Source organism: Melanerpes formicivorus, unplaced genomic scaffold (genome assembly GCF_026170545.1).
Source record: "Melanerpes formicivorus ecotype bairdi unplaced genomic scaffold, bMelFor1.0.p_v2 SCAF_1, whole genome shotgun sequence".
Classification (NCBI taxonomy): Eukaryota; Metazoa; Chordata; class Aves; order Piciformes; family Picidae; genus Melanerpes; species Melanerpes formicivorus.
In genome coordinates, this window is record NW_027142353.1 from 65,572,297 (window position 1) to 65,588,345 (window position 16,049).

General features: G+C 44.0%; 1 protein-coding gene across 1 annotated transcript in view; it reads right to left on the reverse strand.

Moving 5' to 3' along the window:
* MTNR1B (melatonin receptor 1B) overlaps positions 1-16,049 on the reverse strand; it is a 34,375-nt gene that overhangs the window by 1,726 nt on the left and 16,600 nt on the right. The window lies entirely within an intron of this gene.

Here is a 16,049-nt window from a genome sequence, read left to right on the forward strand (position 1 = left end):
ATAGGTCTGTAGGGGAAGTAATTTTCCAGTTCAGCTTAGAACACCATGGAAATATCTGCAGGAACATGACTTTTCAAACCTGTTGGTGACTGAATTATACCTCCTTTCTGGTTTGATTTTTAACAAACATAACCATCAGCAAGACACACAAGCACCTGTGGAGTTTTTGCAGTGTAGCTAACTCCAAAGCTGGATTGAATGAGGTGAAAAAGAAAAAGAGTCTAAATTGTGCCAGTTAGGCAAGTTATTATGCTGCTCTAACCTAGCACTGTAATACTAACAGGCTGGAGAGGTATCAAGGGGAATGTTAAACAAAGACTAGGTCTACAGGGTTTAGAAGGAGGTGTTGTTTTATGTTGCATTCTAAATTGCTACACAATTGTCTGTTGTATAGATATTTTCTGCATGAATGGCTTACCCATACTGCAGCTGGATTGACTGAGGAAGACTGAACTGCCTTCACCATCCTCTGTAGAAAGGCATACTTAAACTCACTGGGTAAAGAAATACATGAATGCAAGAGAAGGCATTCAGATTTGTGAAAGGAGCCTGTAGCTCCTTTTCTGATGATGACATTTAAACATGTTTTGGTGATATTGTCTCTCTTTAAAGGGTGTCCTTTTCCTCAGTTGGAAATGTCTCAATATCTGAGGGTGCTTCAATAAATTAATGAGGTAGCAAAGCATATTCCTGCAAAGTGAAATGTGAAATAATTCCCTAGGAACTTCACAGGAGACACAAATTAGAGGCACTAACTGTAGATTCTTGGCATTTAGGTAGCACAAAACACAGTTTTGGTTTGCACACTTGTTATTTTTTTTCTTAAAATCCTTCACAGCATGAATCAATAAGGTTGGAAAAGACCTCAAAGATCATCAAGCACAACCTATCACCCAATACCTCATGACTACTAAACCATGGCTTCAAGTGCCACATCCAATCCCCTCTTGGAACACCTCCAGGGACAATGATTCCACCATGTATCTGGGCAGCACATTCCAGTGGCCAATTACTCTTTCTGGGAAGAACTTTCTCCTCACCTCCAGCCTAAACTTCCCCTGGCACAGCTTGAGACTGTGTCTTCTTGTTCTGGTGCTAGTTGCCTGGGAGAAGACACCAATCCCAATCTCCCTTCAGGTAGTTGTAGAGAGCAAGGAGGTCTCCCCTGAGCCTCCTCTTCTCCAGGCTAAGCAACCCCAGCTCCCTCAGCCTCTCCTCACAGGGCTGTGCTCCAGACCTCTCCCCGGCCTCGTTGCCCTTCTCTGGACACATTCAAGTGTCTCAATATCCTTCTTAAATTGAGGGGCCCAGAACTGGACACAGTACTCAAGGTGTGGCCTAACCAGACATGATAAAAGGTTGACAAAAGAGTGGTAGCATCTTTATCAGAATGTGTTTGCATCAAGGCAACAAGAATTTCTCTTACGATTTTTACATTGATGAAGCTGACATTAGAAGGTAGAGAAGTCAGAAGAAAGACAGAAAGGTTTAAGAAAAACCTTTTTCTGGTTTAGAATACCTTTTGGAGAAAGACAGAGTTTAGTTCAGCATGTATGCTAAGATTACTCTGAGCTCTGAGGTCTCCCAGCATCAGCTTATATCTAAAATGTAATGGCCAGTCAAAATCCCATGAGAATTCAGCTACTTTGATCATGGTTGGAAATTTACTGTAAAGCACATTTGGCAAGAGACTTTCAAAATTTTGTGTGTAATTTAGGACTTCTTGAAAGTGTCCATCTGCAATGAATAAGCAGAGCTAGCAATGAACTTGCCCAAACCATAACACACCAATTTACAACACAGAAGAAAAATGGTGCATATCGATAAAGGCCTCAAATAATGTATCACTTTTATGGCTGCTTACAGGGTCAGCTCTTCACACTGTGCACTGCAAAGTAAGGTTCAATGCTTTTTCTTTCTATGTGGCTGGCTGTGAAATGAAGTATTAGTATTTTATTACTACAATGAGTAATTGACAATAGCAGAGAGAAACTTTCTGAAGTCATAAAATATATCATAGAAGCAACAAGGTTAGAAAAGACTTCAGAGATAAAGTCCAACCTGTTACCTAACACCTCAGGACTAACTAAACCATGGCTTCAAGTGCCACATCCAAATCCTTTTGAACACCTCCAGGGATGGTGATTCCACCACCTCCCTGGGCAGCACATTCCAATGGCCAATTGCTCTTTCTGGGAAGGATTTTCTCCTCACCTCGAGCCTAAACTTCCCCTGGTGCAGCTTGAGACTGTGTCCTCTTGTTCTGGTGCTGGTTGCCTGGGAGAAGAGACCAACCCCCACCTGGCTACAACCTCCCTTCAGGTAGTTGTAGACAGCAAGGTCCTGGAGGTCTTTTAAATGCTTGGAGAAAGTAAATATTCCTTGGTAGACCTAAGGCAGCATTTGGAGTGGCTATAATTCCATTCATAAGATAACCAAAAAAGGTAACTTTTAGCTATCTGTAACAGACTAGAAACAACAAATTGATCACGTTATTACCATTTTTTCCATGATTTACCTCATGCACTTTGTTCCTAGATTTCAGTTTCAGCAATCAGAAAATGATGTTCATTTATATGAAACATATTGGTCACTGGCATGAAGAGATCCCCTAATTACAAGAAGCATCTATTAAAAGGCACATTTATGTAACCAGGGGCTCAGAAAGAGACACATCTGTGCTGTTTCAAACATTAATAGTCAAGTGCATAATGAAGAGAAAGTAGGGTCTCATATTGACTTGGGGTATAACAGAAGCAGAGTTGATATTTCATGAAGCTTTATTGTATATTGATTTTGTTTCCCTAATTAACTGCAAAAAGGGAACTTTCATACCCTCTTGTGACTTGTGACTTAGTATTGTAGCACTTTTCACCACAGACCACACTTCTTGATAGTGTCAAAAGGGCTAAGCATCTGCCTTCTGAAAACACAATTAACTTCTAATGTCTCTGCCCAAGAAGAAAAGAAACTGCAATCATCAACCTCTATAAAAAAAAAGGTTGTCTTCAGCCTTTGGTCTCAAACTTCCTAAAATTATTAATTATATATCCTGTTTGGTTTATTTAATTTAATTTAATTTTTTTAGAATAGAATAAACCAGGTTGGAAGAGACCTTCAAGACCATTGTGTCCAACCTATCATCCAACACCACCCAACCAACTAACCCATGGCACCAAGCACCCCATCAAGTCTCCTCCTGAACACCTCCAGTGATGGTGACTCCACCACCTCCCCAGGCAGCCCATTCCAATGGCCAATCACTCTCTCTGTCTAAAACTTCCTCCTAACCTCCAGCCTAAACCTCCCCTGGCACAGCCTGGGACTGTGTCCTCTTGTTCTGGTACTGGTTGCCTGGGAGAAAAGACCAACCTCTTTATTGGATGGCCAGGGGAAGTTTAGACTCGAGATGAGGAGAAAGTTCTTCACTGAGAGAGTTGTTAGCCATTGGAATGTGCTGCCCAGGGAGGTGGTGGAGTCACCATCCCTGGAGGTGTTCAAGAGGGGATTGGACGTGGCACTTGGTGCCATGGTTTAGTCATGAGGTGCTGGGTGACAGGTTGGACTTGATGATCTCTGAGGTCTCTTCCAACCTTGGTGATTCTGTGATTCTGTGTTTTGGTTGTTACACATTTGTTTTACAAGTGTTTTACTCACTGCATGCAGACAGCTCTGTTTCCCACTGGCTACAGTCATGTTTGTCATTGCATACTCCTCTTCTGCATCTATTACTCTTCTCTTATTTGGCACAAAAAGGCCAAGCTTCAAGACAGGAAAATTGTTTCCATGAAGCCTGTTGTGTAGACTGTTGCATTTTCCCCTGCCTTCTCCTCCCGTGTTGTGTTTGGGATGCTGTGTAGCAACAAATTTAAGGAGTATGGAACAATTACGGCAGAAAGTAATAGAATCATAGAATCAATAAGGTTGGAAAAGACCTCGGAGATCATCAAGTCCAATTTATCACCCAAGACTTCGTGACTAACTCAACCACGGATTCAAGTGCCACGTTCAATCCCCTCTTGAACACCTCCAGGGATGGTGACTCCACCACCTCCCTGGGCAGTACATTCCAATGGCAAAATTACTCTTTCTGGGAAGAACTTTCTCCTCACCTCAAGCCCAAACTTCCCCTGGCACAGCTTGAGACTGTGTGCTCTTGTTCTGGTGCTGGTTGCCTGGGAGAAGAGACCAACCCTCACCTATCTACAACCTCCTTTCAGGTAGCTGTAGAGAGCAATAAGGTCTCTCCTGAGCCTCCTCTTCTCCAGGCTAAGCAACCCCAGCTCCCTCAGCCTCTCCACACATGACTCTGGACTGGTTAAAGAAGTGGCACCATGTAGGCAGGCAGAACTAGGGGGTGGGGTAGATTTTTGCTTCTTTTTACATAGTGGCTTAGCAAATATGGCTCAGATGATTTGCAGGGAGATGTTAGCTACTCCTGGAGAAATGTGGATGCTTCTTAATTTCTCACTGCTAATTTTTACCTCTAGTTTTGACATCTTTTGAATAGCACTCTTTTACAGTGTTTAAGCTCTTGTAGTTCTTCATGGGGTTCTTCAAATAGGTAATGTAAAATTCTCTTTAAAATCACCTGTATCAACTCTGGGTTTTTTCTCACAATCCATCAACCCCCCCCCACGTAACCTATTTGCCTGATTCATATGAAACTCATTCACATCAGCAGAAACAAAGTCACTAGAAGTGGACACCTGAAGCAGAGAATTCAGTGTTTCACACATTGGCATTTGAATTCCTTGTTACACTACAAGCAAGGCCTAGGGCAACCTTTGATTTACCAGGACATGCTAATCTAGAATAACATTCAGCAGCATGCTACTAACAGAAGATTTAACATAATGCTCCCAAACAAGTGCCAGATGGGGTTTTGGTTTCTTAGAGCATGACAGTTTCAAGTTGGTGAGACACTCCTTTACAGTCATGTTTCATGATTTCAGAAATTAAGCAGCATATAGAATCATAGAATCAATAAGGTTAGGAAGGAACTCAAAGATCATCAAGTCCAACCTGTCACCCATCACCTCATGACTACTAAACCATGGCATCAAGTGTCATGTCCAATCCTGTTTTGAACACCTCCAGGGATGGTGACTCCACCACCTCCCTGGGCAGCACATTCCAACAGATAATAATAACTCTCTCAGTGAAGAACTTTCTCCTCACCTCCAGCCTAAACTTCCCCTGGTACAGCTTGAGACTGTGTCCCCTTGTTCTGGTGCTGGTTGCCTGGGAGAAGAGACCAACCTCCTCCTGGCTGCAACCTCCCTTCAGGTAGTTGTAGAGAGCAATGAGGTCACCCTTGAGCCTCCCCTACTCCAGGCTAAGCAACCCCAGCTCCCTCAGCCTCTCCTCATAGGGCTGTGCTCCAGACCTCTCCCTATCCTCGTTGCCCTTCTCTGGACACATTCAAGAGTCTCAATATCCTTCTTAAATTGAGTGTCCCAGAACTGGACACAGGACTCAAGGTGTGGCCTAACCAGTGCTGAGTACAGGGGCGGAATGACTTCCCTGCTCCTGCTGGCCACACTATTCTTGATGCAGGCTTTTGGTGGAATGGAAAGGGGCAAGCAATGTATTTTCACTAGAACTGCAATATCTTAAAGACTAACACACAAGAAATATAACATAGAGATGAATCAAGAGAAGTCTTTGATCTGGGGGACATCCAGGGCATTTCTTTTTAGAAAGCATGTTCTATGACACTGTTTAAAGCTTTTGGTGACTATAATTATCCCATGATGTGTATAAAGAGAATTCTTTACCATCACTGTGAGTAGAATCATAGAATCATTCAGGTTGGAAAAGACATTTGAGATCATAGAGTTCAAACACTATGGTGGCACTGCCAAGTATGCCACTAAACCATGTCACTAAGCGCCCTATCTGCATGTCTTTTAAGCACCTTTAGGGATGGTGACTCAACCACTTCAATGGGCAGCCTTGATTGACTTCCACTGCTTGACAACCCTTTTGGTGAAGAAATTTTCCTAATGACCACACTGAACATCCCCTGGTACAACTTTAGGCGATTTCCCCTTGTCTTATTGCTTGTTCAACCTCCTTTCTGGTTTTAACTCATTTACCACCACCCTTTGGGTTCAGCCATACAGCTAATTTTTAATTCAGCAAAGTGTATGCCTGACCAAGACACAAGCAGCCAATTTTTCCAGCAGAATACTGTGGGAAATGGGGTCAAAGGCTTTACTAAAACCTAGGCAGACAACATCCACGGTCCTCATGCAGCAAGCAAATCATCTTGTCACAGAAGATCAGGTTAGTCAAGCAGGACCTGCCTTTCATAAACCCATGCTGACTGGCCCTGATCACCTGGTTGTCCTCTATGTGCTGCATAATGGCACTCACCATGATCACATATAAGCTTTCTAAGCACCAAGGTCAGACTGACAGGGCTGTAGTTCCCTATAGTTTCCATCCAGCCCTTTTTTGAAGATGGGTGTCACATTTGCTGATCTTCAGTCAACTGGAACCTCCCTGGTTGGCCAGGGCTAGCTGGTGAATGATGGAAAGTGGCTTGGTGAGCACTTCCACCAGCTCCTTCGGGTGGATGGATCCTACCTGGCCTAATAGACTCGCAATTTTCAGGTGGTGTGGCAGGTCACTAACTGCTTCCCCATGGGGACTTCATTCTGCTCCTGTCATCCAGCTCAAGGGGCTGGGTGCTCAGAGAACAACTGGTCTTACTATTAAAAACTGAGGCAAAGAAGCTTTTTCCTTATCCTTGGTCACTATGCTTTCCACCATGTTCTATAAAGGATGGAGATTCTCCTTAGCTCTCCTATTTATAAAAGCATTAGTTTTTGTCTTTTACAGCAGTAGGCAGATTAATTTGTGGCTGGGCTTAGGCCTTTATTATTTTCTTCCTTCATAACATCACGACATCCTTGTGGTCTTCCTGATTTACCATGTCCCTTCTACCAAAGGTCATAAACTCTTTTTCTTCCTGAGTTCCAGTCAAATCTCTTTGTTCAACCAAGATGATCTTCCTTGCTGGCTTGTCTTTCAGCACACAAGGACAGTCTGTTCCTACACCTTAAAGATTTCCTTACTGAAGAATGTCCAGCCTTCCTGTATTCCTTCACTCTTCAGGACTGTATCAGATGCAGAAGAAAAGGAGAGTATTTATTGTGTATTACTGAGCTACCTTTTATTGTGCAGCTACTTGAAGGCTTTGGAAGAGCTTTCTGCTCAGAAGAAATCCAGGTCTAGAAACCCTGGAAGATAGATGCCTGTGTTTTCACAGAAACACAAACAAAAGGATTCTGAAATACAGAACAATAGGGTTTGAGTCTTAGTCATCCACTCATTGGATGACAATACTGTGCTGTTATGTAGAAGGTGAAAAGAGGAACTTCTCTTTAAGATGAAACAGTAAAAATGCCCCAGAATAGAATAGAATAGAATAGAATAGAATAGAATAGAATAGAATAGAATAGAATAGAATAGAATAGAATAGAATAGAATAGACCAGGTTGGAAAAGAACTTTGAGATCATCAAGTCCAACCTATCACCCAACACCATCTAATCAACTAAACCACGGCACCAAGTGCCTCATCCAGTCTCTTCCTAAACACCTCCAGGGATGGTGACTCCACCACCTCCCTGGGCAGCACATTCCAATGGCCAATCTCTCTTTCTGTGAAGAATTTCTTCCCAACATCCAGCCTAAACCTCCCCTGGTGCAGCTTGAGACTGTGTCCCCTTGTTCTGTCACAGGCTGCCTGGGAGAAGAGACCAACCCCCACCTGCCTACAACCTTCCTTCAGGTAGTTGTAGAGAGCAGTAAGTTCTCCTCTGAGCCTCCTCTTCTCCAGGCTAAGCAACCCCAGCTCCCTCAGCCTCTCCTCACAGGGCTGTGCTCCAAACCTCTCCCCAGCTTTGTTGCCCTTCTCTGGACACATTCCAGCAACTCAACATCTTTCCTAATCTGAGGAGCCCAGAAGCGGACACAGGACTCAAGGTGTGGCCTAACCAAGGCTGAGTACAGGGGCAGAATGACCTCCCTGCTCCTGCTGGCCACACTGTTCCTGATGCAGGCCAGGATGCCATTGGCCTTCTTGGCCACCTGGGCACACTGCTGGCTCATGTTCAGCCTACTATCGACTAATGGAGAATACTTTGTACACTCATTTTTCACGTCGTGCTGCAATGTAAAGAATGCAGGATCAAGAGGAACAGAAGCACTGCATGTAAAAAGGAGCTTGTGACTGTGGCTTAGTGACTTGCAAACAGACACAGTTCATGGGCCTGCATCTGCAACTGCTGGAAGCTACATTTGCTGGAGATGGATTTCAGGCTTATAAGCTGCAGCTGTCAGCATAGCCTTGCTGAAAAGAAGCACCTAAGTTACACTGTTGATTAGTGATGCGTGATTTTGGCATGTTTGGCAGCTAGGTATGAATATAACCTAGAGCCTAACTTACTTATGCACACTCAGGCTTGTTCTCCCTGTGGCTGAACACAGGAGCAGTGGTACTCGCTGTGAGTTTGCTGCCATGAGCTTCGTAATAGCCTGCAGGTGTAAAAAATATTTCCAGTCCTGTGCTGTTAGATACTTATTAAAGCTTGAGATTTGTAACCCTTAGCTGTGCAATTTTGCCTGCCTGTGGCTTCCTCTGGCGCACGCTGGGGCAGTGGTGACTCTCTATTGCCACCTAGTGCACCAGCCACAGCAGAGAATGCTCGGCAGGGTGGAAGCAAAAGCAAACGCTTGGCTCTTCCAGAGCGAAGCCTGAGAGTTAATCACATAGTATGTTTATGGAGTCATCGATACTTTTCTGAGCTTCTGATACTTTCTTAAATGGCAGGAACTTTCCTGGTACTGGGTGTTTCAGAGAAAAAGGGGGAAGAAGAAGAGGCAAAACAGGCTCTTCTGGAGAATTCACCTAGTGGTTAGGACACTTCCATGGCAGAAGACCCTTTCTTTGAAAAAAGACTTGAGCCTATGTCTCCCATAGTCCCAAGAGAGTGCCCTACTCACCAGCCCTGCTGTTCTCCTGGGGTTAGCCTGCTTGTCTCTTTCTAGGTTACGTTCAAGAATTTCACCCTAGAATCAGAACACACAGGTTATCACTTCCATTGTAGAGGACTCTTCATCAGTGTGTTTCAAAGCAAATCAGACCGAACCAAACCAAACCAAACCAAACTGAACCAAACCAAATGAAACTGAACCAAACCAAACCAAACCAAACAACCCCAACCAACAAACCAAACAAAAAAAACCCACCAACCAACCAACAAAACAAACAAAAAAAACCCAGCAAAACCAACCAACCAAAAAACCCCGCAATCCCCCCCCAACAAAACCCAAACTAAACCGGAAAACCAAACCAACTGACCGACCAACCAACCAAAAAATCCCCAACCAACCACACAAACAAAAATCCCCAGCAACACCCAGGGGGAAAACTGAGATAGATAGGTGCAGGGACTCTCCTAAGACACAGATTAGGAGTAACACTCTAGGTTCATGAGCCTTACTCTTCTGCATTAGATAATACCAAGTCTATTAGGCACACTCTGGAAAAAAAATGACAGTGCCTGTCCAGCTCACTACTCAAAAAATGACACCATGGTGACATGCTGGCACTGAGGAATGCATTCAATAGAAGAGCTGGAGCTATTAGTGAAGCTAGTCAAATTAGAGATTCATAATGAACCTGTGGAATCTTAACAGATCTTCCCTGTATTCAAAGGAAGGCTGGAAAAATACTTGAATGAGGCATCACCTGAAGGTACTCAACAGACATAACATACTACATTAAGGAAATCTTCTGAGCTGGAAGGAATCACAAGCTGAGAGAATAAAGAAGTATTTATTATATAGATTTGCTCTGTTCTCTTTTTCTTCCTGAGTTACTGCTTACATCTAAAGTTAAGGACAGAGTATGAAGCTAGCTATGCCCTTGCTCTGTACCAGTATAACTGCTCTTATAATGAGGACAGCAGGGTTCAGTGACACCATTCGGATGCACAGCTTCTTCTAGGGCTTCCCTGTGGTGGTGGTTTGAGCAATGCGATGAGACATTCCCATTCAGGTTCCTGTCAGACACCCCTCTACCCAACCAGCCTAGTTTTGTCGTCAAAATGTTTGACATGGCAACAAACTTGTTGGAATAAACTTCTTGTATATGTCTAGCCACCTGAAACTGAGATGCATTTTGCAACAGGCTTGGGGGTGAAGATCCTTTATACAAACGCCCTCACACTAAAGTCAGAGTCTTGCCTTCAGTATTGCCTAGGAAGCCAAAAGGCCACACTGTTGCTCAGAGAGTGTCTCTATTTAAGGTACTATTGCTTTTCATGCAGGGAATGAATCCAAGACCTGTGTTCTGTGTGCTTACCACTGTGAGTACCACAGTAGAATACAGAATACAAAATTAACCAGGTTGGAAAACACCTTTGAGATCGTCGACTCCAACCTATCACCCAACACAATCTAATCAACTAAACCATGGCACCAAGTGCCTCATCCAGTCTCTTTCTAAACACTTCCATAGGTGGTGACTCCACCACTTCCCTGGGCAGCACATTCCAATGGCTAATAACTCTTTCTGTGAAGAATTTCTTCCTAACATCCAGCCTGAACCTCCCCTGGTGCAGCTTGAGACTGTGTCCTCTTGTTCTGGTGCTGGTCACCTGGGAGAAGAGACCCCACCTGGCTGCAACCTCCCTTCAGGTTGTTGTAGATGGCATAAGGTCTCCCCTGAGCCTCCTCTTCTCCAGGCTAAGCAACCTCAGCTCCCTCAGCCTCTCCTCACAGGGCTTGTTCTCCAAACCCAGTGGGCACCAGTGATGGACCAGCTTCAAAGCCTCCAGTTACTGAGCACAATAACTGAATAACTATAAAAACAGACTGGGTGGGGTTTTTTTTCCACTTATTGATGAAAGAAGATGTTTCCTGTATCTGTCAGTACATATCAGCTTAATTTTCTTCACTTGAAGTAATCACAGTTGCTGATTGCTTCAACTAAGGAAGAATAGGAAAGCTACATGAACAAGTGCAAGTATGAAAAGTCATTTACTGCTGACAAAGGGGCTAATAGGAAAAGCTGTAAAACACAACAGGTGCAATCTAGTCAGGTCCTATAAATAGCCAAGGAACCTATGATTGCTAATAACTAAATTTTTTCAGTCTCTCAACACTATATTGCATTTCATAGAAAGAAGTGAACTATGTAGTGTTTCGTAAGATGTTGTCCTGCTGAAAAACAAAACAAAGCGAAACAAAAACCAGCTAACAAAAACACACCCCACACCTCAAAACAACCAACCAACCAAAAAACAACCAACCAACCAACCAACCAAAAAACAACCAACCAACCAACCAAAAAACCCAACCAAACAAATGAAAATAAAATCCCCATCCTAAACCTTGGTTCAGAACAGCTGTAAAAGCCTAGAGCGTGGAAGTAAACAAAGAGGTTGTAGACAGGTGGATGTTGGTCTCTTCTCCCAGGCAGCCAGTACCAGAACAAGAGGACACAGTCTCAGACTGTGCCAGGGGAGGTTTAGGCTGGATGTTGGGAAGAAGTTCTATACAGAGAGAGTGATTGCCCATTGGAATGGGCTACCCAGGGAGGTGGTGGAGTCACCGTCATTGGAGGTGTTCGGGAAGAGACTTGATGGGGTGCTTGGTGCCATGGGTTAGTTGTTTAGGTGGGTTGGATTGGTTGATGGGTTGGACACGATGATCTTGAAGCTCTCTTCCAAGCTGGATGATGATGATGATGATGATGATGATGATGATGATTACTATATTATTATTATTATCATTATCATTATTATCATTATTATTATTATCATTAAAGTAAGGACATTTCACTGCTGAAAGCTCTGGACGAAACTTTGTTGTGTCCTGGAAGACGCTGATTTGCATTGTGTGAAAGGTTAGCTCATCTTCTGCTGCTTTCACTATTACCTTCTGTTACCTTCTTCTTTGATACTGCCTTAATTTGTGTCAATGGAAATTATGCCAGGGTTGTTTTGTCTCTTACAACAGCAAATCAGTGTCCAGGCCCTCAGAATAACTTCTCTCCCAACTTCTTTTAGAAAGGAGGACAGGAAACTGAAGAATGAAAATAATTTTATGCAAACAAAAAAAGATGTTTTGTTTTGCTAAACAGGTTGGGGGTTTTTGTTTAGTATTCACTAGTAGATTAGATGCCCAGGGAGGTGGCGGAGTCACCGTCCCTGGAGGTGTTCAAGAGGGGACTGGACGTGGCACTAGGTGCCATGGTCTGGTCATGAGGTCTGTGGTGGCAAGTTGGACTTGATGATCCTTGAGGTCTACCTTGGTGAAAAAAAAGAAAAAATTAAAAAACAAGAAGCCAACAAACCCAAACCAACAGATCCCAGAGCATATAGCAATTCTGTTTTGAAATACAAGGCTCAAGATACTAAAAAAACGCAGTACATAAGGCATACAAAATTGGGGCTACTGCAGAATATGGGACATACTCAGCACTGGTTAGCCAAGACATGTGGTTAGCTATGAGGTCTCAAGCACAAGCCCTGTGAGGAGAGGCTGAGGGAGCTGGGGTTGTTTAGCCTGGAGAAGAGGAGGCTCAGGGTAGACTTTATTACTCTCTACAACTACCTGAAGGGAGGTTGTAACCAGGTGGGGGTTGGTCTCTTCTGCCAGGCAACCAGCACCAGAACAAGAGGACAGTCTCAAGCTGCACCAGGGGAAGTTTAGGCTTGAGATGAGGAGAAAGTTCTTCCCAGAAAGAGTAATTGGCCATTGGAATGTGCTGCCCAGGGAGGTGGTGGAGTCCCCATCATTGGGGGTGTTCAAGAAGGGATTGGATGTGACACTTGAAGCCATGGTTTAGTTAGTCCTGAGGTGTTGGGTGATAGGTTGGACTTGATGATCTCTGAGGTCTTTTCCAACCTTATTGATTCTATGATTCCATGATTCCATGATTCCATGATTCTATGGTAAGGTACCTTTGCCCTGCAGACTCATTTAAACAGAACAGGGCATTTGGAGCAGTACAAAGGTTGAGATCTCCTCTTACGGAAATGAAGACATGCAAGTGGTAATTTCCACAGTGATTTACTTAACTGCTCTGTAGGCCTCCAGATGAAGGACTCACAGCATCTGACAGCTATACCACCCCAAGTAAATATGTGCAAAGTATGTACAGGTGAACCAACTGAGCTGCAGAAAGAAGTCAAACCTAAACCCATAATTGCTGCCATGTACTTTTAGGTGTACAACTTCCAGACACAGAGGGGAATCATAAAATAGTCTTGAAATTCTATAAAATAGGATCTGCTACACTGTAGTAAATATAGTATGTGAGAACATCTAATAAGGGTTGACAAGTTGCCAGTGCTTTTAACATCCTCTGGAGTCCCTTCATTATGATCTTCTTTGCCCTTTCCTTTCTTTCCTATTTCACCAAGGAAGGAAATAGATGATACTTGATGAAAATGGCCACTATAGCCTTTCAGTGAGGAAAAGCCTTACCCTTTTTGTTCTGAGGTTTTGGAAGGCCTCAGCACTGTATATACAGAGGGAGATGAATGCCTTCAGAAGTTGTTGTCAGTCTGTGCCATCTGCTTCTTTTGGAAACAAGGTCTTAAAGCAAAGTACACTGATGTGATTCATCTTGTAACGATACTCAGAGGTTTGTAAACAGCATGTAAACAGATGAGTAAATAAAATGCTTTTACAGAAAGTGATTATGTATTCTCTTCTAAAGTATTAGCTGGTTTGTGTTTCAACTCAATACAGGCAAAGCATGTAATGATCATTTCCTGAATTAAGGTCTTTTCTGAGAGCCAGTAAAAGCATTGCAAAATGGCTGCAAAAAACTCTGTTCTACTAGGGCCCATGAGTCCTTATATAGGTGAGATAGTGACCTGAAGGGTAACAGACATAGACACATACCCAGTATAACCACAGGATCATTTGTGTTACAATTCTCTGGTGATCACCTAGTCCAACCCTCCCATTCCAAGAGGTATCAACTACAGCAGGTTATTAGGCCTGATGTCCAGACGGGTTTTGACTATCTCCAGCCACAGACACTCAACAGCAAGGAATGGGTATATAGGATATTTAGTGTTTGCACTAGGAAGCTGACCACATAGCAGTCAGTCAGTCAAAATGTTGTGCTTTTTACGGTGCTCGCCTATGAAGTGTTTTGTAGGAATAACTAAAGAGGATTATCTTGGGATGGCATTCAACAAGTCCAAGTGCCGAGTGCTGCACTTTGGCTACGGCAATCCCATGCAGAGCTATAGGCTGGAGTCAGAGTGGCTGGAGAGCTCCCAAACGGAGAAGGACCTGGGGGTGCTGATCGACAGCCGCCTGAATATGAGCCAGCAGTGTGCCCAGGTGGCCAAGAGGGCCAATGGCATCCTGGCCTGCATTAGGAATAATGTGGCCAGCAGGAGCAGGGAAGTCATTGTGCCCCTGTACTCTGCTCTGGTTAGGCCACACCTTGAGTCCTGTGTCCAGTTCTGGGCCCCTCAGTTTAAGAAGGACATCGAAGCACTTGAACATGTCCAGAGAAGGGCAACAAGGCTGGGGAGAGGCCTCAAGCACAAGCCCTATGAGGAGAGGCTGAGGGAGCTGGGATTGTTTAGCCTGGAGAAGAGAAGGCTCAGGGGAGACCTCGTTGCCCTCTAAAACTACCTGAAAGGTGGTTGTAACTGGGAGGGGGTTGGTCTCTTCTCCCAGGCAACCAGCACCAGAACAAGGGGACACAGTCTCAAGCTGCGCCAGGGGAGGTTTAGACTCGAGGTGAGGAGAAAGTTCTTCACCGAGCAAGTCGTTCATCATTGGAATGTGCTGCCCGGGGAGGTGGTGGAGTCACCACCCCTGGAGGCGTTCAAGAGGAGATTGGATGTAGCACTTGGTGCCATGGTCTAGTCATGGGGTCTGTGTTGATAGGCTGGACTCGATGATCCTCGAGGTCTCTTCCAACCTTAGTTATACTGTGATACTGTGATACTGTGATCTTGTTTTGAGATTATCTAACTAAAGGCATAATTACAGGGTTTAAAATCAGTTATTTTTTTGCTCAACCTTGAAGAAACACATATCTGGCACTGAAAGTAGACCAGATTGAGGAGTCAACATTTCACACCTGGGACTGTGATCATAAGTAAAGCTCTTTTTAAATTGTTCTGCTTACCAGTAGATACATTTTGCAAAACAGATCACTATGGTTAAACCATCTTTTCACAAGACTTTCTTCAGCATTTGATTAAAATTATACACATTTTGCTTCTAAAAACTGCAAAAGAAACTACAGCAAAGGAAAATTGTGCTTAACATGAAAACTGGTTCCAAAAATAAGCCTTAATCTATGGGCTCTAACCCCACCCGTGAATCTAACCACCAGTATTTCTGCAGTCACTTTAGTGGTCTCACAGGTAGGCTTTGCATCCTTGAGCAGGACCACTCCATACTTCCACAGCACACAAGTCACTTTCTGTCACTGTAGTTTACCCGAGTAAAATACCTGGAATATGTGAGCATTCTACCTCACTTTGGGTGGGGAACATAGAATCATAGAATCAATAAGGTTGGAAAAGACCTCAGAGATCATCAAGTCCAACTTGTCACCCAACACCTCATGACTAAACCATGGCACCAAGTGCCACGTCCAATCCCCTCTTGACCACCTCCAGGGACAGCAACTCCACCACCTCGCTGGGCAGCACATTCCAATGGACAATCTCTCTTTCTGGGAAGAACTTTCTCCTCACCTCCAGCCTAAACTTCACCTGCTGCAGTTTGAGACTGTGTCCTCTTGTTCTGGTGTTGGTTGCCCGGGAGAAGAAGCCACCCCCCATTTGTCTACAACCTCCCTTCAGGTAGTTGTAGAGAGCAATAAGATCTCCCCTGAGCCTCCTCTTCTCCATGGTAAGCAACCCCAGCTCCCTTAGCCTCTCCTCACAGGGCTGTGCTCCAGACCTCTCCCCAGCCTCGTTGCCCTTCTCTGGGCACGTTCAAGTGTCTCAATGTCCTTCTTAAATTGAGAGGCCCAGAACT